Source organism: Pleurodeles waltl, unplaced genomic scaffold, assembly GCF_031143425.1.
Source record: "Pleurodeles waltl isolate 20211129_DDA unplaced genomic scaffold, aPleWal1.hap1.20221129 scaffold_39, whole genome shotgun sequence".
In the NCBI taxonomy this organism is placed as follows: Eukaryota; Metazoa; Chordata; class Amphibia; order Caudata; family Salamandridae; genus Pleurodeles; species Pleurodeles waltl.
The window spans coordinates 6973321-6996571 of NW_027150097.1; the positions used below are offsets into that span (position 1 = coordinate 6973321).

At 45.9% G+C, this 23251-nt stretch overlaps 8 non-coding genes across 8 annotated transcripts; all 8 read left to right on the forward strand.

The window, feature by feature from the left end:
* Window positions 1–3870: 3870 nt before the first annotated feature.
* Window positions 3871–3953, forward strand: TRNAL-CAG (transfer RNA leucine (anticodon CAG)). The gene has a single exon. It is a non-coding gene; the product is annotated as a tRNA-Leu (tRNA).
* Window positions 3954–5084: 1131 nt separating this feature from the next.
* On the forward strand, window positions 5085–5167 carry TRNAM-CAU (transfer RNA methionine (anticodon CAU)). The gene has a single exon. It is a non-coding gene; the product is annotated as a tRNA-Met (tRNA).
* Window positions 5168–11162: 5995 nt separating this feature from the next.
* On the forward strand, window positions 11163–11245 carry TRNAL-CAG (transfer RNA leucine (anticodon CAG)). The gene has a single exon. It is a non-coding gene; the product is annotated as a tRNA-Leu (tRNA).
* A 1131-nt stretch (window positions 11246–12376) lies between these two features.
* On the forward strand, window positions 12377–12459 carry TRNAM-CAU (transfer RNA methionine (anticodon CAU)). The gene has a single exon. It is a non-coding gene; the product is annotated as a tRNA-Met (tRNA).
* Window positions 12460–13582: 1123 nt separating this feature from the next.
* TRNAL-CAG (transfer RNA leucine (anticodon CAG)) lies at window positions 13583–13665 on the forward strand. Its single transcript has one exon. It is a non-coding gene; the product is annotated as a tRNA-Leu (tRNA).
* A 2348-nt stretch (window positions 13666–16013) lies between these two features.
* TRNAL-CAG (transfer RNA leucine (anticodon CAG)) lies at window positions 16014–16096 on the forward strand. Its single transcript has one exon. It is a non-coding gene; the product is annotated as a tRNA-Leu (tRNA).
* A 3560-nt stretch (window positions 16097–19656) lies between these two features.
* TRNAL-CAG (transfer RNA leucine (anticodon CAG)) lies at window positions 19657–19739 on the forward strand. The gene has a single exon. It is a non-coding gene; the product is annotated as a tRNA-Leu (tRNA).
* Window positions 19740–22086: 2347 nt separating this feature from the next.
* On the forward strand, window positions 22087–22169 carry TRNAL-CAG (transfer RNA leucine (anticodon CAG)). Its single transcript has one exon. It is a non-coding gene; the product is annotated as a tRNA-Leu (tRNA).
* Window positions 22170–23251: the final 1082 nt, after the last annotated feature.

The window sequence follows — 23251 nt, forward strand, 5'->3', positions numbered from 1 at the left end:
CCACACCCCATGTAGTAGATGATTGAGAATTAGTAGCAGTCACCACAGGGTCCACTGTCAGGATGATCCATCCTCTCTCCTTCATCAGCTTCAGATCCCACTGTTTCCCTGAGCAGGAAGGTCTGGAATTGAAAATACAGAGGACATTAAATAACATTCACTCAGTACATGGCACTCATTTTGGTTTATAAGCTGGAAATTGAGCATCAGTCTGGTGTCAAGAGTGTCAGGATGGCCGGGTCGTCTTAGGTGCTGCATTCAGGTCACAGTCTCCCTTGGAGACGTGGGTTCAAACCCCTCTTCTGACAAGTGTCTTTTGCGAGGTGGATACATTTTTGGACTTTTTTTTTCCAAGCACCCTTATCAAAAACAATGTCAACAGTTTCTGTAAATTATCGATAAGATCTATTGTCCGTTGCTTGCACTAATTGCCTGAAGTTGGCTAAATCGCAGTAAATCAGTAAAGCAGGAAATCACAGCATCTTCAACAAATCGTGACAGAGGGGCCGAGATAAAGGTTTCGACCCTACATATCAAAAGCACAGCTGTCAATAGTTCAGCAGGTTCACAGTGCAGAAGGCTCAGTGGCACCAGGGTCCCCTGCATCCCAATCACAGCTGGTTTTTAACTTCTGTATTCAGGGCATGGGAGGGGTGTGTTGCATCGTGCACACACAGTGCCTGTTTCACAGATAAGTTTTAATAAATACACAGAGAATAATATAGAGTCATTGGCCACGAGGAACACCTTCCCTGACCTTTTATTCTCTCCGGTTCCACGTCACCGCGCCTACCATCCAACTCCAAAACTCGGGGGAGACTAACACTCCCTACCTCCCTTGGTATGCATCATAGGCGTGCCCATGACGAACACAACATTTCTCCTTAACCAATACAAAACAAACATAGCTGTGCAAAAAAAAGATACTATACTAAACCAGTATACAAGAATAGTACACAACAAGAAATGCCACATTCAGTCAATCCACCCCGAATCCTTGCAGCCGCGTTGAGCATGGCGGTCGAGGACTCAAACTGTACCGTTCAAGTCCTTGTCTCAGAGGCACTGAGTTGATTGGAATGGAGCCAGGCACCTCCTGATCTGAATCTTGAACTGGCTGCAAATTCTGCATGTCCACACCCCCGGTAGTAGATGATTGAGGATTAGTAGCAGTCACCACCGGCCATGTGCACTGGCTCAAAATTCAGCATGTCCACACCCCATGTAGTAGATGATTGAGAATTAGAAGCAGTCACCACCGGATCCACTGTCAGGATGATCCATCCTCTCTCCTTCATCAGCTTCAGATCCCACTGTTTCCCTGAGCAGGAAGGTCTGGAATTGAAAATACAGAGGACATTAAACAACATTCACTCAGTACATGGCACTCATTTTGGTTTATAAGCTGGAATTTGAGCCATCAGTGCAGTGTCAAGAGTGTCAGGATGGCAGAGTGGTCTAAGGCGCTGCGTTCAGATTGCAGCCTCCCTTGGAGGTGTGGGTTCAAATCCCACTTCTGACAAGTGTATTTTGCGAGGTGGATACATTTTTGGACTTTTTTTTCCCAAGCACCGTATCAAAAACAATGTCAACAGTTTCTGTAAATTATTGATAAGATCTATTTTCCGTTGCTTGCACTAATTGCCTGAAGTTGGCTAAATCGCAGTAAATCGGTAAAGCAGGAAATCACAGCATCTTCAACAAATCGTGATAGAGGGGCCGAGATAAAGGTTTCGACCCTACATATCAAAAGCGCAGCTGTCAATAGTTCAGCAGGTTCACAGTGCAGAAGGTTCAGTGGCACCAGGGTCCCCTGCGTCCCAATCACAGCTGGTTTTTAACTTCTGTATTCAGGGGATGGGAGGGGTGGGGGTGTTGCGTCGTGCACACACAGTGCCTGTTTTGCAGAGAAGTTTTAATAAATACACAAAGAATAATATGGAGTCTTTAGCCACGAGGAACACCTTCCCCTACCTTTTATTCTCTCCGATTCCACATCACCGCACCTACCATCCAACTCCAAAACTCGGGGGAGACTAACACTCCCTACCTCCCTTGGTGTGCATCATGGGCGTGCCCATGACGAACACAACATTTCTCCTTAACCAATACAAAACAAACATAGCTGCTCAAAAAAAAGATACTATACTAATCCAGTATACAAGAATAGTACACAACAATAAATACCACATTCAGTCAATCCACCCCGAATCCTTGCAGCCGCGTTGAGCATGGCGGTCGAGGACTCAAACTGTACCGTTCAAGTCCTTGTCTCAGAGGCACTGAGTTGATTGGTATGGAGACAGGCACCTCCTGATCTGAATCTTGAACTGGCTCCAAATTCTGCATGTCCACACCCCCTGTAGTAGATGATTGAGAATTAGTAGCAGTCACCACCGGCCATATGCACTGGCTCAAAATTCTGCAAGTCCACACCCCATGTAGTAGATGATTGAGAATTAGTAGCAGTCACCTCAGGGTCCACTGTCAGGATGATCCATCCTCTCTCCTTCATCAGCTTCAGATCCCACTGTTTCCCTGAGCAGGAAGGTCTGGAATTGAAAATACAGAGGACATTAAATAACATTCACTCAGTACATGGCACTCATTTTGGTTTATAAGCTGGAAATTGAGCCATCAGTCTGGTGTCAAGAGTGTCAGGATGGCCGGGTGGTCTAAGGTGCTGCATTCAGGTCACAGTCTCCCTTGGAGACGTGGGTTCAAACCCATCTTCTGACAAGTGTCTTTTGCGAGGTGGATACATTTTTGGACTTTTTTTTTTCAAGCACCCTTATCAAAAACAATGTCAACAGTTTCTGTAAATTATCGATAAGATCTATTGTCCGTTGCTTGCACTAATTGCCTGAAGTTGGCTAAATCGCGGTAAAGCGGTAAAGCGGGAAATCACAGCATCTTCAACAAATCGTGATAGAGGGGCAGAGATAAAGGTTTCGACCCTACATATCAAAAGCACAGCTGTCAATAGTTCAGCAGGTTCACAGTGCAGAAGGTTTAGTGGCACCAGGGTCCCCTGCATCCCAATCACAGCTGGTTTTTAACTTCTGTATTCAGGGCATGGGAGGGGTGTGTTGCATCGTGCACACACGATGCCTGTTTCGCAGATAAGTTTTAATAAATACACAGAGAATAATATAGAGTCATTGGCCAGGAGGAACACCTTCCCTGACCTTTTATTCTCTCCGGTTCCACGTCACCGCGCCTACCATCCAACTCCAAAACTCGGGGGAGACTAACACTCCCTACCTCCCTTGGTGTGCATCATAGGCGTGCCCATGACGAACACAACATTTCTCCTTAACCAATACAAAACAAACATAGCTGCTCAAAAAAAAGATACTATACTAATCCAGTATACAAGAATAGTACACAACAAAAAATGCCACATTCAGTCAATCCACCCCGAATCCTTGCAGCCGCGTTGAGCATGGCGGTCGAGGACTCAAACTGTACCGTTCAAGTCCTTGTCTCAGAGGCACTGAGTTGATTGGTATGGAGCCAGGCACCTCCTGATCTGAATCTTGAACTGGCTCCAAATTCTGCATGTCCACACCCCTTGTAGTAGATGATTGAGAATTAGTAGCAGTCACCACCGGCCATGTGCAGTGGCTCAAAATTCAGCATGTCCACACCCCATGTAGTAGATGATTGAGAATTAGTAGCAGTCACCACCAGATCCACTGTCAGGATGATCCATCCTCTCTCCTTCATCAGCTTCAGATCCCACTGTTTCCCTGAGCAGGAAGGTCTGGAATTGAAAATACAGAGGACATTAAACAACCTTCACTCAGTACATGGCACTCATTTTGGTTTATAAGCTGGAAATTGAGCCATCAGTGCAGTGTAACGAGTGTCAGGATGGCCGAGTGGTCTAAGGCACTGCGTTCAGGTCACAGTCTCCTTTGGAGGCGTGGGTTCGAATCCCACTTCTGACAAGTGTCTTTTGCGAGGTGGATACATTTTTTGTCTTTTTTTTTCCAAGCACCCGTATCAAAAACAATGTCAGCAGTTTCTGTAAATTATCGATAAGATCTATTGTCCGTTGCTTGCACTAATTTCCTGAAGTTGGCTAAATCGCAGTAAATCGGTAAAGCGGGAAATCACAGCATCTTCAACAAATCGTGATAGAGGGGCAGAGATAAAGGTTTTGACCCTACATATCAAGAGCGCAGATGTCAATAGTTCAGCAGGTTCACAGTGCAGAAGGTTCAGTGGCACCAGGGTCCCCTGCGTCCCAATCACAGCTGGTTTTTAACTTCTGTATTCAGGGCATGGGAGGGGTGTGTTGCATCGTGCACACATGGTGCCTGTTTCGCAGATAAGTTTTAATAAATACACAGAGAATAATATAGAGTCATTGGCCACGAGGAACACCTTCCCTGGCCTTTTATTCTCTCCGGTTCCACGTCACCGCGCCTACCATCCAACTCCAAAACTCGGGGGAGACTAACACTCCCTACCTCCCTTGGTGTGCATCATAGGCGTGCCCATGACGAACACAACATTTCTCCTTAACCAATACAAAACAAACATAGCTGCTCAAAAAAAAGATACTATACTAATCCAGTATACAAGAATAGTACACAACAAGAAATGCCACATTCAGTCAATCCACCCCGAATCCTTGCAGCCGCGTTGAGCATGGCGGTCGAGGACTCAAACTGTACCGTTCAAGTCCTTGTCTCAGAGGCACTGAGTTGATTGGTATGGAGCCAGGTACCTCCTGATCTGAATCTTGAACTGGCTCCAAATTCTGCATGTCCACACCCCTTGTAGTAGATGATTGAGAATTAGTAGCAGTCACCACCGGCCATGTGCACTGGCTCAAACTTCTGCATGTCCACACCCCAAGTAGTCGATGATTGAGAATTAGTAGCAGTCACCACCGGATTCACTGTCAGGATGATCCATCCTCTCTCCTTCATCAGCTTCAGATCCCACTGTTTCCCTGAGCAGGAAGGTCTGGAATTGAAAATACAGAGGACATTAAACAACATTCACTCAGTACATGGCACTCATTTTGGTTTATAAGCTGGAAATTGAGCCATCAGTGCAGTGTAAAGAGTGTCAGGATGGCCGAGTGGTCTAAGGCGCTGCGTTCATGTCGCAGTCTCCTTTGGAGGCGTGGGTTCGAATCCCACTTCTGACAAGTGTCTTTTGCGAGGTGGATACATTTTTTTACTTTTTTTTTCCAAGCACCCGTATCAAAAACAATGTCAGCAGTTTCTGTAAATTATCGATAAGATCTATTGTCCGTTGCTTGCACTAATTTCCTGAAGTTGGCTAAATCGCAGTAAATCGGTAAAGCGGGAAATCACAGCATCTTCAACAAATCGTGATAGAGGGGCAGAGATAAAGGTTTTGACCCTACATATCAAGAGCGCAGATGTCAATAGTTCAGCAGGTTCACAGTGCAGAAGGTTCAGTGGTACCAGGGTCCCCTGCGTCCCAATCACAGCTGGTTTTTAACTTCTGTATTCAGGGCATGGGAGGGGTGTGTTGCATCGTGCACACATGGTGCCTGTTTCTCAGATAAGTTTTAATAAATACACAGAGAATAATATAGAGTCATTGGCCACGAGGAACACCTTCCCTGGCCTTTTATTCTCTCCGGTTCCACGTCACCGCGCCTACCATCCAACTCCAAAACTCGGGGGAGACTAACACTCCCTACCTCCCTTGGTGTGCATCATAGGCGTGCCCATGACGAACACAACATTTCTCCTTAACCAATACAAAACAAACATAGCTGCTCAAAAAAAAGATACTATACTAATCCAGTATACAAGAATAGTACACAACAAGAAATGCCACATTCAGTCAATCCACCCCGAATCCTTGCAGCCGCGTTGAGCATGGCGGTCGAGGACTCAAACTGTACCGTTCAAGTCCTTGTCTCAGAGGCACTGAGTTGATTGGTATGGAGCCAGGCACCTCCTGATCTGAATCTTGAACTGGCTCCAAATTCTGCATGTCCACACCCCTTGTAGTAGATGATTGAGAATTAGTAGCAGTCACCACCGGCCATGTGCACTGGCTCAAACTTCTGCATGTCCACACCCCATGTAGTCGATGATTGAGAATTAGTAGCAGTCACCACCGGATTCACTGTCAGGATGATCCATCCTCTCTCCTTCATCAGCTTCAGATCCCACTGTTTCCCTGAGCAGGAAGGTCTGGAATTGAAAATACAGAGGACATTAAACAACATTCACTCAGTACATGGCACTCATTTTGGTTCATAAGCTGGAATTTGAGCCATCAGTGCAGTGTCAAGAGTGTCAGGATGGCAGAGTGGTCTAAGGCGCTGCGTTCAGGTCGCAGTCTCCTTTGGAGGCGTGGGTTCGAATCCAGCTTCTGACAAGTGTATTTTGCGAGGTGGATACATTTTTTGACTTTTTTTTCCCAAGCACCGTATCAAAAACAATGTCAACAGTTTCTGTAAATTATCGATAAGATCTATTTTCCGTTGCTTGCACTAATTGCCTGAAGTTGGCTAAATCGCAGTAAATCGGTAAAGCAGGAAATCACAGCATCTTCAACAAATCGTGATAGAGGGGCCGAGATAAAGGTTTCGACCCTACATATCAAAAGCGCAGCTGTCAATAGTTCAGCAGGTTCACAGTGCAGAAGGTTCAGTGGCACCAGGGTCCCCTGCTTCCCAATCACAGCTGGTTTTTAACTTCTGTATTCAGGGGATGGGAGGGGTGGGGGTGTTGCGTCGTGCACACACAGTGCCTGTTTTGCAGAGAAGTTTTAATAAATACACAAAGAATAATATGGAGTCTTTAGCCACGAGGAACACCTTCCCCTACCTTTTATTCTCTCCGATTCCACATCACCGCACCTACCATCCAACTCCAAAACTCGGGGGAGACTAACACTCCCTACCTCCCTTGGTGTGCATCATGGGCGTGCCCATGACAAACACAACATTTCTCCTTAACCAATACAAAACAAAAATAGCTGCTCAAAAAAAAGATACTATACTAATCCAGTATACAAGAATAGTACACAACAATAAATACCACATTCAGTCAATCCACCCCGAATCCTTGCAGCCGCGTTGAGCATGGCGGTCGAGGACTCAAACTGTACCGTTCAAGTCCTTGTCTCAGAGGCACTGAGTTGATTGGTATGGAGCCAGGCACCTCCTGATCTGAATCTTGAACTGGCTCCAAATTCTGCATGTCCACACCCCCTGTAGTAGAGGATTGAGAATTAGTAGCAGTCACCACCGGCCATATGCACTGGCTCAAAATTCTGCAAGTCCACACCCCATGTAGTAGATGATTGAGAATTAGTAGCAGTCACCACAGGGTCCACTGTCAGGATGATCCATCCTCTCTCCTTCATCAGCTTCAGATCCCACTGTTTCCCTGAGCAGGAAGGTCTGGAATTGAAAATACAGAGGACATTAAATAACATTCACTCAGTACATGGCACTCATTTTGGTTTATAAGCTGGAAATTGAGCCATCAGTCTGGTGTCAAGAGTGTCAGGATGGCTGGGTGGTCTAAGGTGCTGCGTTCAGGTCACAGTCTCCCTTGGAGATGTGGGTTCAAACCCCTCTTCTGACAAGTGTCTTTTGCGAGGTGGATACATTTTTGGACTTTTTTTTTTTTCAAGCACCCTTATCAAAAACAATGTCAACAGTTTCTGTAAATTATCGATAAGATCTATTGTCCGTTGCTTGCACTAATTGCCTGAAGTTGGCTAAATCGCAGTAAATCGGTAAAGCGGGAAATCACAGCATCTTCAACAAATCGTGATAGAGGGGCAGAGATAAAGGTTTCGACCCTACATATCAAAAGCACAGCTGTCAATAGTTCAGCAGGTTCACAGTGCAGAAGGTTTAGTGGCACCAGGGTCCCCTGCGTCCCAATCACAGCTGGTTTTTAACTTCTGTATTCAGGGCATGGGAGGGGTGTGTTGCATCGTGCACACACGATGCCTGTTTCGCAGATAAGTTTTAATGAATACACAGAGAATAATATAGAGTCATTGGCCACGAGGAACACCTTCCCTGACCTTTTATTCTCTCTGGTTCCACGTCACCGCGCCTACCATCCAACTCCAAAACTCGGGGGAGACTAACACTCCCTACCTCCCTTGGTGTGCATCATAGGCGTGCCCATGACGAACACAACATTTCTCCTTAACCAATACAAAACAAACATAGCTGCTCAAAAAAAAGATACTATACTAATCCAGTATACAAGAATAGTACACAACAAGAAATGCCACATTCAGTCAATCCACCTTGAATACTTGCAGCCGCGTTGAGCATGGCGGTCGAGGACTCAAACTGTACCGTTCAAGTCCTTGTCTCAGAGGCACTGAGTTGATTGGTATGGAGCCAGGCACCTCCTGATCTGAATCTTGAACTGGCTCCAAATTCTGCATGTCCACACCCCTTGTAGTAGATGATTGAGAATTAGTAGCAGTCACCACCGGCCATGTGCACTGGCTCAAACTTCTGCATGTCCACACCCCATGTAGTCGATGATTGAGAATTAGTAGCAGTCACCACCGGATTCACTGTCAGGATGATCCATCCTCTCTCCTTCATCAGCTTCAGATCCCACTGTTTCCCTGAGCAGGAAGGTCTGGAATTGAAAATACAGAGGACATTAAACAACATTCACTCAGTACATGGCACTCATTTTGGTTTATACGCTCGAAATTGAGCCATGAGGGAGGTGTGAAGAGTGTCAGGATGGCCGAGTGGTCTAAGGTGCTGCGTTCAGGTTGCAGCCTCCCTTGGAGATGTGGGTTCAAATCCCACTTCTGACAAGTGTATTTTGCGAGGTGGATTCATTTTTGGACTTTTTTTTCCCAAGCACCGTATCAAAAACAATGTCAACAGTTTCTGTAAATTATCGATAAGATCTATTTTCCGTTGCTTGCACTAATTGCCTGAAGTTGGCTAAATCGCAGTAAATCGGTAAAGCAGGAAATCACAGCATCTTCAACAAATCGTGATAGAGGGGCCGAGATAAAGGTTTCGACCCTACATATCAAAAGCGCAGCTGTCAATAGTTCAGCAGGTTCACAGTGCAGAAGGTTCAGTGGCACCAGGGTCCCCTGCGTCCCAATCACAGCTGGTTTTTAACTTCTGTATTCAGGGGATGGGAGGGGTGGGGGTGTTGCGTCGTGCACACACAGTGCCTGTTTTGCAGAGAAGTTTTAATAAATACACAAAGAATAATATGGAGTCTTTAGCCACGAGGAACACCTTCCCCTACCTTTTATTCTCTCCGATTCCACATCACCGCACCTACCATCCAACTCCAAAACTCGGGGGAGACTAACACTCCCTACCTCTCTTGGTGTGCATCATGGGCGTGCCCATGACGAACACAACATTTCTCCTTAACCAATACAAAACAAACATAGCTGCTCAAAAAAAAGATACTATACTAATCCAGTATACAAGAATAGTACACAACAATAAATACCACATTCAGTCAATCCACCCCGAATCCTTGCAGCCGCGTTGAGCATGGCGGTCGAGGACTCAAACTGTACCGTTCAAGTCCTTGTCTCAGAGGCACTGAGTTGATTGGTATGGAGACAGGCACCTCCTGATCTGAATCTTGAACTGGCTCCAAATTCTGCATGTCCACACCCCCTGTAGTAGATGATTGAGAATTAGTAGCAGTCACCACCGGCCATATGCACTGGCTCAAAATTCTGCAAGTCCACACCCCATGTAGTAGATGATTGAGAATTAGTAGCAGTCACCTCAGGGTCCACTGTCAGGATGATCCATCCTCTCTCCTTCATCAGCTTCAGATCCCACTGTTTCCCTGAGCAGGAAGGTCTGGAATTGAAAATACAGAGGACATTAAATAACATTCACTCAGTACATGGCACTCATTTTGGTTTATAAGCTGGAAATTGAGCCATCAGTCTGGTGTCAAGAGTGTCAGGATGGCCGGGTGGTCTAAGGTGCTGCATTCAGGTCACAGTCTCCCTTGGAGACGTGGGTTCAAACCCATCTTCTGACAAGTGTCTTTTGCGAGGTGGATACATTTTTGGACTTTTTTTTTTCAAGCACCCTTATCAAAAACAATGTCAACAGTTTCTGTAAATTATCGATAAGATCTATTGTCCGTTGCTTGCACTAATTGCCTGAAGTTGGCTAAATCGCGGTAAAGCGGTAAAGCGGGAAATCACAGCATCTTCAACAAATCGTGATAGAGGGGCAGAGATAAAGGTTTCGACCCTACATATCAAAAGCACAGCTGTCAATAGTTCAGCAGGTTCACAGTGCAGAAGGTTTAGTGGCACCAGGGTCCCCTGCATCCCAATCACAGCTGGTTTTTAACTTCTGTATTCAGGGCATGGGAGGGGTGTGTTGCATCGTGCACACACGATGCCTGTTTCGCAGATAAGTTTTAATAAATACACAGAGAATAATATAGAGTCATTGGCCACGAGGAACACCTTCCCTGACCTTTTATTCTCTCCGGTTCCACGTCACCGCGCCTACCATCCAACTCCAAAACTCGGGGGAGACTAACACTCCCTACCTCCCTTGGTGTGCATCATAGGCGTGCCCATGACGAACACAACATTTCTCCTTAACCAATACAAAACAAACATAGCTGCTCAAAAAAAAGATACTATACTAATCCAGTATACAAGAATAGTACACAACAAGAAATGCCACATTCAGTCAATCCACCCCGAATCCTTGCAGCCGCGTTGAGCATGGCGGTCGAGGACTCAAACTGTACCGTTCAAGTCCTTGTCTCAGAGGCACTGAGTTGATTGGTATGGAGCCAGGCACCTCCTGATCTGAATCTTGAACTGGCTCCAAATTCTGCATGTCCACACCCCTTGTAGTAGATGATTGAGAATTAGTAGCAGTCACCACCGGCCATGTGCAGTGGCTCAAAATTCAGCATGTCCACACCCCATGTAGTAGATGATTGAGAATTAGTAGCAGTCACCACCAGATCCACTGTCAGGATGATCCATCCTCTCTCCTTCATCAGCTTCAGATCCCACTGTTTCCCTGAGCAGGAAGGTCTGGAATTGAAAATACAGAGGACATTAAACAACATTCACTCAGTACATGGCACTCATTTTGGTTTATAAGCTGGAAATTGAGCCATCAGTGCAGTGTCACGAGTGTCAGGATGGCCGAGTGGTCTAAGGCACTGCGTTCAGGTCACAGTCTCCTTTGGAGGCGTGGGTTCGAATCCCACTTCTGACAAGTGTCTTTTGCGAGGTGGATACATTTTTTGTCTTTTTTTTTCCAAGCACCCGTATTAAAAACAATGTCAGCAGTTTCTGTAAATTATCGATAAGATCTATTGTCCGTTGCTTGCACTAATTTCCTGAAGTTGGCTAAATCGCAGTAAATCGGTAAAGCGGGAAATCACAGCATCTTCAACAAATCGTGATAGAGGGGCAGAGATAAAGGTTTTGACCCTACATATCAAGAGCGCAGATGTCAATAGTTCAGCAGGTTCACAGTGCAGAAGGTTCAGTGGCACCAGGGTCCCCTGCGTCCCAATCACAGCTGGTTTTTAACTTCTGTATTCAGGGCATGGGAGGGGTGTGTTGCATCGTGCACACATGGTGCCTGTTTCGCAGATAAGTTTAAATAAATACACAGAGAATAATATAGAGTCATTGGCCACGAGGAACACCTTCCCTGGCCTTTTATTCTCTCCGGTTCCACGTCACCGCGCCTACCATCCAACTCCAAAACTCGGGGGAGACTAACACTCCCTACCTCCCTTGGTGTGCATCATAGGCGTGCCCATGACGAACACAACATTTCTCCTTAACCAATACAAAACAAACATAGCTGCTCAAAAAAAAGATACTATACTAATCCAGTATACAAGAATAGTACACAACAAGAAATGCCACATTCAGTCAATCCACCCCGAATCCTTGCAGCCGCGTTGAGCATGGCGGTCGAGGACTCAAACTGTACCGTTCAAGTCCTTGTCTCAGAGGCACTGAGTTGATTGGTATGGAGCCAGGTACCTCCTGATCTGAATCTTGAACTGGCTCCAAATTCTGCATGTCCACACCCCTTGTAGTAGATGATTGAGAATTAGTAGCAGTCACCACCGGCCATGTGCACTGGCTCAAACTTCAGCATGTCCACACCCCAAGTAGTCGATGATTGAGAATTAGTAGCAGTCACCACCGGATTCACTGTCAGGATGATCCATCCTCTCTCCTTCATCAGCTTCAGATCCCACTGTTTCCCTGAGCAGGAAGGTCTGGAATTGAAAATACAGAGGACATTAAACAACATTCACTCAGTACATGGCACTCATTTTGGTTTATAAGCTGGAAATTGAGCCATCAGTGCAGTGTAAAGAGTGTCAGGATGGCCGAGTGGTCTAAGGCGCTGCGTTCATGTCGCAGTCTCCTTTGGAGGCGTGGGTTCGAATCCCACTTCTGACAAGTGTCTTTTGCGAGGTGGATACATTTTTTGACTTTTTTTTTCCAAGCACCCGTATCAAAAACAATGTCAGCAGTTTCTGTAAATTATCGATAAGATCTATTGTCCGTTGCTTGCACTAATTTCCTGAAGTTGGCTAAATCGCAGTAAATCGGGAAATCACAGCATCTTCAACAAATCGTGATAGAGGGGCAGAGATAAAGGTTTTGACCCTACATATCAAGAGCGCAGATGTCAATAGTTCAGCAGGTTCACAGTGCAGAAGGTTCAGTGGCACCAGGGTCCCCTGCGTCCCAATCACAGCTGGTTTTTAACTTCTGTATTCAGGGCATGGGAGGGGTGTGTTGCATCGTGCACACATGGTGCCTGTTTCGCAGATAAGTTTTAATAAATACACAGAGAATAATATAGAGTCATTGGCCACGAGGAACACCTTCCCTGGCCTTTTATTCTCTCCGGTTCCACGTCACCGCGCCTACCATCCAACTCCAAAACTCGGGGGAGACTAACACTCCCTACCTCCCTTGGTGTGCATCATAGGCGTGCCCATGACGAACACAACATTTCTCCTTAACCAATACAAAACAAACATAGCTGCTCAAAAAAAAGATACTATACTAATCCAGTATACAAGAATAGTACACAACAAGAAATGCCACATTCAGTCAATCCACCCCGAATCCTTGCAGCCGCGTTGAGCATGGCGGTCGAGGACTCAAACTGTACCGTTCAAGTCCTTGTCTCAGAGGCACTGAGTTGATTGGTATGGAGCCAGGCACCTCCTGATCTGAATCTTGAACTGGCTCCAAATTCTGCATGTCCACACCCCTTGTAGTAGATGATTGAGAATTAGTAGCAGTCACCACCGGCCATGTGCACTGGCTCAAACTTCTGCATGTCCACACCCCAAGTAGTCGATGATTGAGAATTAGTAGCAGTCACCACCGGATTCACTGTCAGCATGATCCATCCTCTCTCCTTCATCAGCTTCAGATCCCACTGTTTCCCTGAGCAGGAAGGTCTGGAATTGAAAATACAGAGGACATTAAACAACATTCACTCAGTACATGGCACTCATTTTGGTTTATAAGCTGGAAATTGAGCCATCAGTACAGTGTGAAGAGTGTCAGGATGGCCGAGTGGTCTAAGGCGCTGCGTTCAGGTCGCAGTCTCTTTTGGAGGCGTGGGTTTGAATCCCACTTCTGACGAGTGTCTTTTGCGAGGTGGATACATTTTTGGACTTTTTTTTTCCAAGCACCTGTATCAAAAACAATGTCAACAGTTTCTGTACATTATCGATAAGATCTATTGTCCGTTGCTTGCACTAATTTACTGAAGTTGTCTAAATCGCAGTAAATCGGTAAAGCGGGAAATCACAGCATCTTCAACAAATCGTGGTAGAGGGGCAGAGATAAAGGTTTCGACCCTACATATCAAGAGCGCAGCTGTCAATAGTTCAGCAGGTTCACAGTGCAGAAGGTTCAGTGGCACCAGGGTCCCCTGCGTCCCAATCACAGCTGGTTTTTAACTTCTGTATTCAGGGCATGGGAGGGGTGTGTTGCATCGTGCACACACGGTGCCTGTTTCGCAGATAAGTTTTAATAAATACACAGAGAATAATATAGAGTCATTGGCCACGAGGAACACCTTCCCTGACCTTTTATTCTCTCCAGTTCCACGTCACCGCGCCTACCATCCAACTCCAAAACTCAGGGGAGACTAACACTCCCTACCTCCCTTGGTGTGCATCATAGGCGTGCCCATGACGAACACAACATTTCTCCTTAACCAATACAAAACAAACATAGCTGCTCAAAAAAAAGATACTATACTAATCCAGTTTACAAGAATAGTACACAACAAGAAATGCCACAATCAGTCAATCCACCCCGAATCCTTGCAGCCGCGTTGAGCATGGCGGTCGAGGACTCAAACTGTACCGTTCAAGTCTTTGTCTCAGAGGCACTGAGTTGATTGGTATGGAGCCAGTCACCTCCTGATCTGAATCATGAACTGGCTCCAAATTCTGCATGTCCACACCCCTTGTAGTAGATGATTGAGAATTAGTAGCAGTCACCACCGGCCATGTGCACTGGCTCAAACTTCTGCATGTCCACACCCCATGTAGTCGATGATTGAGAATTAGTAGCAGTCACCACCGGATTCACTGTCAGGATGATCCATCCTCTCTCCTTCATCAGCTTCAGATCCCACTGTTTCCCTGAGCAGGAAGGTCTGGAATTGAAAATACAGAGGACATTAAACAACATTCACTCAGTACATGGCACTCATTTTGGTTTATACGCTCGAAATTGAGCCATGAGCAAGGTGTGAAGAGTGTCAGGATGGCCGAGTGGTCTAAGGTGCTGCGTTCAGGTTGCAGCCTCCCTTGGAGGTGTGGGTTTAAATCCCACTTCTGACAAGTGTATTTTGCGAGGTGGATACATTTTTGGACTTTTTTTTCCCAAGCACCGTATCAAAAACAATGTCAACAGTTTCTGTAAATTATAGATAAGATCTATTTTCCGTTGCTTGCACTAATTGCCTGAAGTTGGCTAAATCGCAGTAAATCGGTAAAGCAGGAAATCACAGCATCTGCAACAAATCGCGATAGAGGGGCCGAGATAAAGGTTTCGACCCTACATATCAAAAGCGCAGGTGTCAATAGTTCAGCAGGTTCACAGTGCAGAAGGTTCAGTGGCACCAGGGTCCCCTGCGTCCCAATCAGAGCTGGTTTTTAACTTCTGTATTCAGGGGATGGGAGGGGTGGGGGTGTTGCGTCGTGCACACACAGTGCCTGTTTTGCAGAGAAGTTTTAATAAATACACAAAGAATAATATGGAGTCTTTGGCCACGAGGAACACCTTCCCCTACCTTTTATTCTCTCCGATTCCACATCACCGCACCTACCATCCAACTCCAAAACTCGGGGGAGACTAACACTCCCTACCTCCCTTGGTGTGCATCATGGGCGTGCCCATGACGAACACAACATTTCTCCTTAACCAATACAAAACAAACATAGCTGCTCAAAAAAAAGATACTATACTAATCCAGTATACAAGAATAGTACACAACAAGAAATGCCACATTCAGTCAATCCACCCCGAATCCTTGCAGCCGCGTTGAGCATGGCGGTCGAGGACTCAAACTGTACCGTTCAAGTCCTTGTCTCAGAGGCACTGAGTTGATTGGTATGGAGCCAGGCACCTCCTGATCTGAATCTTGAACTGGCTCCAAATTCTGCATGTCCACACCCCTTGTAGTAGATGATTGAGAATTAGTAGCAGTCACCACCGGCCATGTGCACTGGCTCAAACTTCTGCATGTCCACACCCCAAGTAGTCGATGATTGAGAATTAGTAGCAGTCACCACCGGATTCACTGTCAGCATGATCCATCCTCTCTCCTTCATCAGCTTCAGATCCCACTGTTTCCCTGAGCAGGAAGGTCTGGAATTGAAAATACAGAGGACATTAAACAACATTCACTCAGTACATGGCACTCATTTTGGTTTATAAGCTGGAAATTGAGCCATCAGTGCAGTGTCAAGAGTGTCAGGATGGCCGAGTGGTCTAAGGCGCTGCGTTCAGGTTGCAGTCTCCTTTGGAGGCGTGGGTTCGAATCCCACTTCTGACAAGTATCTTTTGCGAGGTGGATACATTTTTGGACTTTTTTTTTCCAAGCACCTGTATAAAACAATGTCAACAGTTTCTGTACATTATCGATAAGATCTATTGTCCGTTGCTTGCACTAATTTCCTGAAGTTGGCTAAATCGCAGTAAATCAGTAAAGCGGGAAATCACAGCATCTTCAACAAATCGTGATAGAGGGGCAGAGATAAAGGTTTCGACCCTACATATCAAGAGCGCAGCTGTCAATAGTTCAGCAGGTTCACAGTGCAGAAGGTTCAGTGGAACCAGGGTCCCCTGCGTCCCAATCACAGCTGGTTTTTAACTTCTGTATTCAGGGCATGGGAGGGGTGTGTTGCATCGTGCACACACGGTGCCTGTTTCGCAGATAAGTTTTAATAAATACACAGAGAATAATATAGAGTCATTGGTAACGAGGAACACCTTCCCTGACCTTTTATTCTCTCCGGTTCCACGTCACCGCGCCTACCATCCAACTCCAAAACTCAGGGGAGACTAACACTCCCTACCTCCCTTGGTGTGCATCATAGGCGTGCCCATGACGAACACAACATTTCTCCTTAACCAATACAAAACAAACATAGCTGCTCAAAAAAAAGATACTATACTAATCCAGTTTACAAGAATAGTACAAAACAAGAAATGCCACATTCAGTCAATCCACCCCGAATCCTTGCAGCCGCGTTGAGCATGGCGGTCGAGGACTCAAACTGTACCGTTCAAGTCCTTGTCTCAGAGGCACTGAGTTGATTGGTATGGAGCCAGGCACCTCCTGATCTGAATCTTGAACTGGCTCCAAATTCTGCATGTCCACATCCCTTGTAGTAGATGATTGAGAATTAGTAGCAGTCACCACCGGCCATGTGAACTGGCTCAAACTTCTGCATGTCCACACCCCATGTAGTCGATGATTGAGAATTAGTAGCAGTCACCACCGGATTCACTGTCAGGATGATCCATCCTCTCTCCTTCATCAGCTTCAGATCCCACTGTTTCCCTGAGCAGGAAGGTCTGGAATTGAAAATACAGAGGACATTAAACAACATTCACTCAGTACATGGCACTCATTTTGGTTTATATGCTCGAAATTGAGCTATGAGCAAGGTGTGAAAAGTGTCAGGATGGCCGAGTGGTCTAAGGTGCTGCGTTCAGGTTGAAGCCTCCCTTGGAGGTGTGGGATTAAATCCCACTTCTGACAAGTGTATTTTGCGAGGTGGATACATTTTTGGACTTTTTTTTCCCAAGCACCGTATCAAAAACAATGTCAACAGTTTCTGTAAATTATCGATAAGATCTATTTTCCGTTGCTTGCACTAATTGCCTGAAGTTGGCTAAATCGCAGTAAATCGGTAAAGCAGGAAATCACAGCATCTGCAACAAATCGTGATAGAGGGGCCGAGATAAAGGTTTCGACCCTACATATCAAAAGCGCAGCTGTCAATAGTTCAGCAGGTTCACAGTGCAGAAGGTTCAGTGGCACCAGGGTCCCCTGCGTCCCAATCAGAGCTGGTTTTTAACTTCTGTATTCAGGGGATGGGAGGGGTGGGGGTGTTGCGTCGTGCACACACAGTGCCTGTTTTGCAGAGAAGTTTTAATAAATACACAAAGAATAATATGGAGTCTTTGGCCACGAGGAACACCTTCCCCTACCTTTTATTCTCTCCGATTCCACATCACCGCACCTACCATCCAACTCCAAAACTCGGGGGAGACTAATACTCCCTACCTCCCTTGGTGTGCATCATGGGCGTGCCCATGACGAACACAACATTTCTCCTTAACCAATACAAAACAAACATAGCTGCTCAAAAAAAAGATACTATACTAATCCAGTATACAAGAATAGTACACAACAAGAAATTCCACATTCAGTCAATCCACCCCGAATCCTTGCAGCCGCGTTGAGCATGGCGGTCGAGGACTCAAACTGTACCGTTCAAGTCCTTGTCTCAGAGGCACTGAGTTGATTGGTATGGAGCCAGGCACCTCCTGATCTGAATCTTGAACTGGCTCCAAATTCTGCATGTCCACACCCCCTGTAGTAGATGATTGAGAATTAGCAGCAGTCACCACCGGCCATATGCACTGGCTCAAAATTCTGCATGTCCACACCCCATGTAGTAGATGATTGAGAATTAGTAGCAGTCACCACAGGGTCCACTGTCAGGATGATCCATCCTCTCTCCTTCATCAGCTTCAGATCTCACTGTTTCCCTGAGCAGGAAGGTCTGGAATTGAAAATACAGAGGACATTAAATAACATTCACTCAGTACATGGCACTCATTTTGGTTTATAAGCTGGAAATTGAGGCATCAGTCTGGTGTCAAGAGTGTCAGGATGGCCGGGTGCTCTAAGGTGCTGCATTCAGTTCACAGTCACCCTTGGAGACGTGGGTTCAAACCCCTCTTCTGTCAAGTGTCTTTTGCGAGGTGGATACATTTCTGGACTTTTTTTTTTCCAAGCACCCTTATCAAAAACAATGTCAACAGTTTCTGTAAATTATCAATAAGATCTATTGTCCGTTGCTTGCACTAATTGCCTGAAGTTGGCTAAATCGCAGTAAATCGGTAAAGCAGGAAATCACAGCATCTTCAACAAATCGTGATAGAGGGGCCGAGATAAAGGTTTCGACCCTACATATCAAAAGCACAGCTGTCAATAGTTCAGCAGGTTCACAGTGCAGAAGGTTCAGTGGCACCAGGGTCCCCTGCGTCCCAATCACAGCTGGTTTTTAACTTCTCTATTCATGGCATGGGAGGGGTGTGTTGCATCGTGCACACACAGTGCCTGTTTCGCAAATAAGTTTTAATAAATACACAGAGAATAATATAGAGTCATTGGCCACGAGGAACACCTTCCCTGACCTTTTATTCTCTCCGGTTCCACGTCACCGCGCCTACCATCCAACTCCAAAACTCGGGGGAGACTAACACTCCCTTCCTCCCTTGGTGTGCATCATAGGCGTGCCCATGACGAACACAACATTTCTCCTAAACCAATACAAAACAAACATAGCTGCTAAAAAAAAAGATACTATACTAAACCAGTATACAAGAATAGTACACAACAAGAAATGCCACATACAGTCAATCCACCCCGAATCCTTGCAGCCACGTTGAGCATGGCGGTCGAGGACTCAAACTGTACCGTTCAAGTCCTTGTCTCAGGGGCACTGATTGGTTGGTATGGAGCCAGGCACCTCCTGATCTGAATCTTGAACTGGCTCCAAATTCTGCATGTCCACACCCCCTGTAGTAGATGATTGAGAATTAGTAGCAGTCACCACCGGCCATGTGCACTGGCTCAAAATTCAGCATGTCCACACCCCATGTAGTAGATGATTGAGAATTAGTAGCATTCACCACCGGATCCACTGTCAGGATGATCCATCCTCTCTCCTTCATCAGCTTCAGATCCCACTGTTTCCCTGAGCAGGAAGGTCTGGAATTGAAAATACAGAGGACATTAAACAACATTCACTCAGTACATGGCACTCATTTTGGTTTATAAGCTGGAAATTGAGCCATCAGTCTAGTGTCAAGAGTGTCAGGATGGCCGAGTGGTCTAAGGCGCTGCGTTCAGGTCGCGGTCTCCTTTGGAGGCGTGGGTTCGAATCCCACTTCTGACAAGTGTCTTCTGCGAGGTGGATACATTTTTGGACTTTTTTTTTCCAAGCACCCGTATCAAAAACAATGTCAACAGTTTCTGTAAATTATCGATAAGATCTATTGTCCGTTGCATGCTCTAATTTCCTAAAGTTGGCTAAATCGCAGTAAATCGGTAAAGCGGGAAATCACAGCATCTTCAACAAATCGTGATAGAGGGGCAGAGATAAAGGTTTCGACCCTACATATCAAGAGCGCAGCTGTCGATAGTTCAGCAGGTTCACAGTGCAGAAGGTTCAGTGGCACCAGGGTCCCCTGCGTCCCAATCACAGCTGGTTTTTAACTTCTGTATTCAGGGCATGGGAGGGGTGTGTTGCATCGTGCACACACGGTGCCTGTTTCGCAGATAAGTTTTAATAAATACACAGAGAATAATATTGAGTCATTGGCCACGAGGAACACCTTCCCTGACCTTTTATTCTCTCCGGTTCCACGTCACCGCGCCTACCATCCAACTCCAAAACTCGGGGGAGACTAACACTCCCTACCTCCCTTGGTGTGCATCATAGGCGTGCCCATGACGAACACAACATTTCTCCTTAACCAATACAAAACAAACATAGCTGCTCAAAAAAAAGATACTATACTAATCCAGTATACAAGAATAGTACACAACAAGAAATGCCACATTCAGTCAATCCACCCCGAATCCTTGCAGATGCGTTGAGCATGGCGGTCGAGGACTCAAACTGTACCGTTCAAGTCCTTGTCTCAGAGGCACTGAGTTGATTGGTATGGAGCCAGGCACCTCCTGATCTGAATCTTGAACTGGCTCCAAATTCTGCATGTCCACACCCCTTGTAGTAGATGATTGAGAATTAGTAGCAGTCACCACCGGCCATGTGCACTGGCTCAAACTTCTGCATGTCCACACCCCATGTAGTCGATGATTGAGAATTAGTAGCAGTCACCACCGGATTCACTGTCAGGATGATCCATCCTCTCTCCTTCATCAGCTTCAGATCCCACTGTTTCCCTGAGCAGGAAGGTCTGGAATTGAAAATACAGAGGACATTAAACAACATTCACTCAGTACATGGCACTCATTTTGGTTTATACTCTCGAAATTGAGCCATGAGCGAGGTGTGAAGAGTGTCAGGATGGCCGAGTGGTCTAAGGCACTATGTTCAGATCGCAGCCTCCCTTGGAGGTGTGGGTTCAAATCCCACTTCTGACAAGTGTATTTTGCGAGGTGGATACATTTTTGTACTTTTTTTCCCAAGCACCGTATCAAAAACAATGTCAACAGTTTCTGTAAATTATCGATAAGATCTATTTTCCGTTGCTTGCACTAATTGCCTGAAGTTGGCTAAATCGCAGTAAATCGGTAAAGCAGGAAATCACAGCATCTTCAACAAATCGTGATAGAGGGGCCGAGATAAAGGTTTCGACCCTACATATCAAAAGCGCAGCTGTCAATAGTTCAGCAGGTTCACAGTGCAGAAGGTTCAGTGGCACAAGGGTCCCCTGCGTCCCAATCACAGCTGGTTTTTAACTTCTATATTCAGGGGATGGGAGGGGTGGGGGTGTTGCGTCGTGCACACACAGTGCCTGTTTTGCAGAGAAGTTTTAATAAATACACAAAGAATAATATGGAGTCTTTAGCCACGAGGAACACCTTCCCCTACCTTTTATTCTCTCCGATTCCACATCACCGCACCTACCATCCAACTCCAAAACTCGGGGGAGACTAACACTCCCTACCTCCCTTGGTGTGCATCATGGGCGTGCCCATGACGAACACAACATTTCTCCTTAACCAATACAAAACAAACATAGCTGCTCAAAAAAAAGATACTATACTAATCCAGTATACAAGAATAGTACACAACAATAAATACCACATTCAGTCAATCCACCCCGAATCCTTGCACCCGCGTTGAGCATGGCGGTCGAAGACTCAAACTGTACCGTTCAAGTCCTTGTCTCAGAGGCACTGAGTTGATTGGTATGGAGCCAGGCACCTCCTGATCTGAATCTTGAACTGGCTCCTAATTCTGCATGTCCACACCCCCTGTAGTAGATGATTGAGAATTAGTAGCAGTCACCACCGGCCATATGCACAGGCTCAAAATTCTGCAAGTCCACACCCCATGTAGTAGATGATTGAGAATTAGTAGCAGTCACCACAAGGTCCACTGTCAGGATGATCCATCGTCTCTCTTTCATCAGCTTCAGATCCCACTGTTTCCCTGAGCAGGAAGGTCTGGAATTGAAAATACAGAGGACATTAAACAACATTCACTCAGTACATGGCACTCATTTTGGTTTATAAGCTGGAAATTGAGCCATCAGTGCAGTGTTAAGAGTGTCAGGGTGGCCGAGTGGTTTAAGGCTCTGCATTCAGGTCGCAGTCTCCTTTGGAGGCGTGGGTTCGAATCCCACTTCTGACAAGTGTCTTTTGCGAGGTGGATACATTTTTTGACTTTTTTTTTCCAAGCACCCGTATCAAAAACAATGTCAACAGTTTCTGTAAATTATCGATAAGATCTATTGTCCGTTGCTTGCACTAATTTCATGAAGTTGGCTAAATCGCAGTAAATCGGTAAAGCGGGAAATCACAGCATCTTCAACAAATCGTGATAGAGGGGCAGAGATAAAGGTTTCGACCCTACATATCAAGAGCGCAGCTGTCAATAGTTCAGCAGGTTCACAGTGCAGAAGGTTCAGTGGCACCAGGGTCCCCTGCGTCCCAATCACAGCTGGTTTTTAACTTCTGTATTCAGGGCATGGGAGGGGTGTGTTGCATCGTGCACACACGGTGCCTGTTTCGCAGATAAGTTTTAATAAATACACAGAGAATAATATAGAGTCATTGGCCACGAGGAACACCTTCCCTGACCTTTTATTCTCTCCGGTTCCACGTCACCGCGCCTACCACCCAACTCCAAAACTCGGGGGAGACTAACACTCCCTACCTCCCTTGGTGTGCATCATAGGCGTGCCCATGACGAACACAACATTTCTCCTTAACCAATACAAAACAAACATAGCTGCTCAAAAAAAAGATACTATACTAATCCAGTATACAAGAATAGTACACAACAAGAAATGCCACATTCAGTCAATCCACCCCGAATCCTTGCAGCCGCGTTGAGCATGGCGGTCGAGGACTCAAACTGTACCGTTCAAGTCCTTGTCTCAGAGGCACTGAGTTGATTGGTATGGAGCCAGGCACCTCCTGATCTGAATCTTGAACTGGCTCCAAATTCTGCATGTCCACACCCCCTGTAGTAGATGATTGAGAATTAGTAGCAGTCACCACCGGCCATGTGCACTGGCTCAAAATTCAGCATGTCCACACCCCATGTAGTAGATGATTGAAAATTAGTAGCAGTCACCACCGGATCCACTGTCAGGATGATCCATCCTCTCTCCTTCATCAGCTTCAGATCCCACTGTTTCCCTGAGCAGGAAGGTCTGGAATTGAAAATACAGAGGACATTAAACAACATTCACTCAGTACATGGCACTC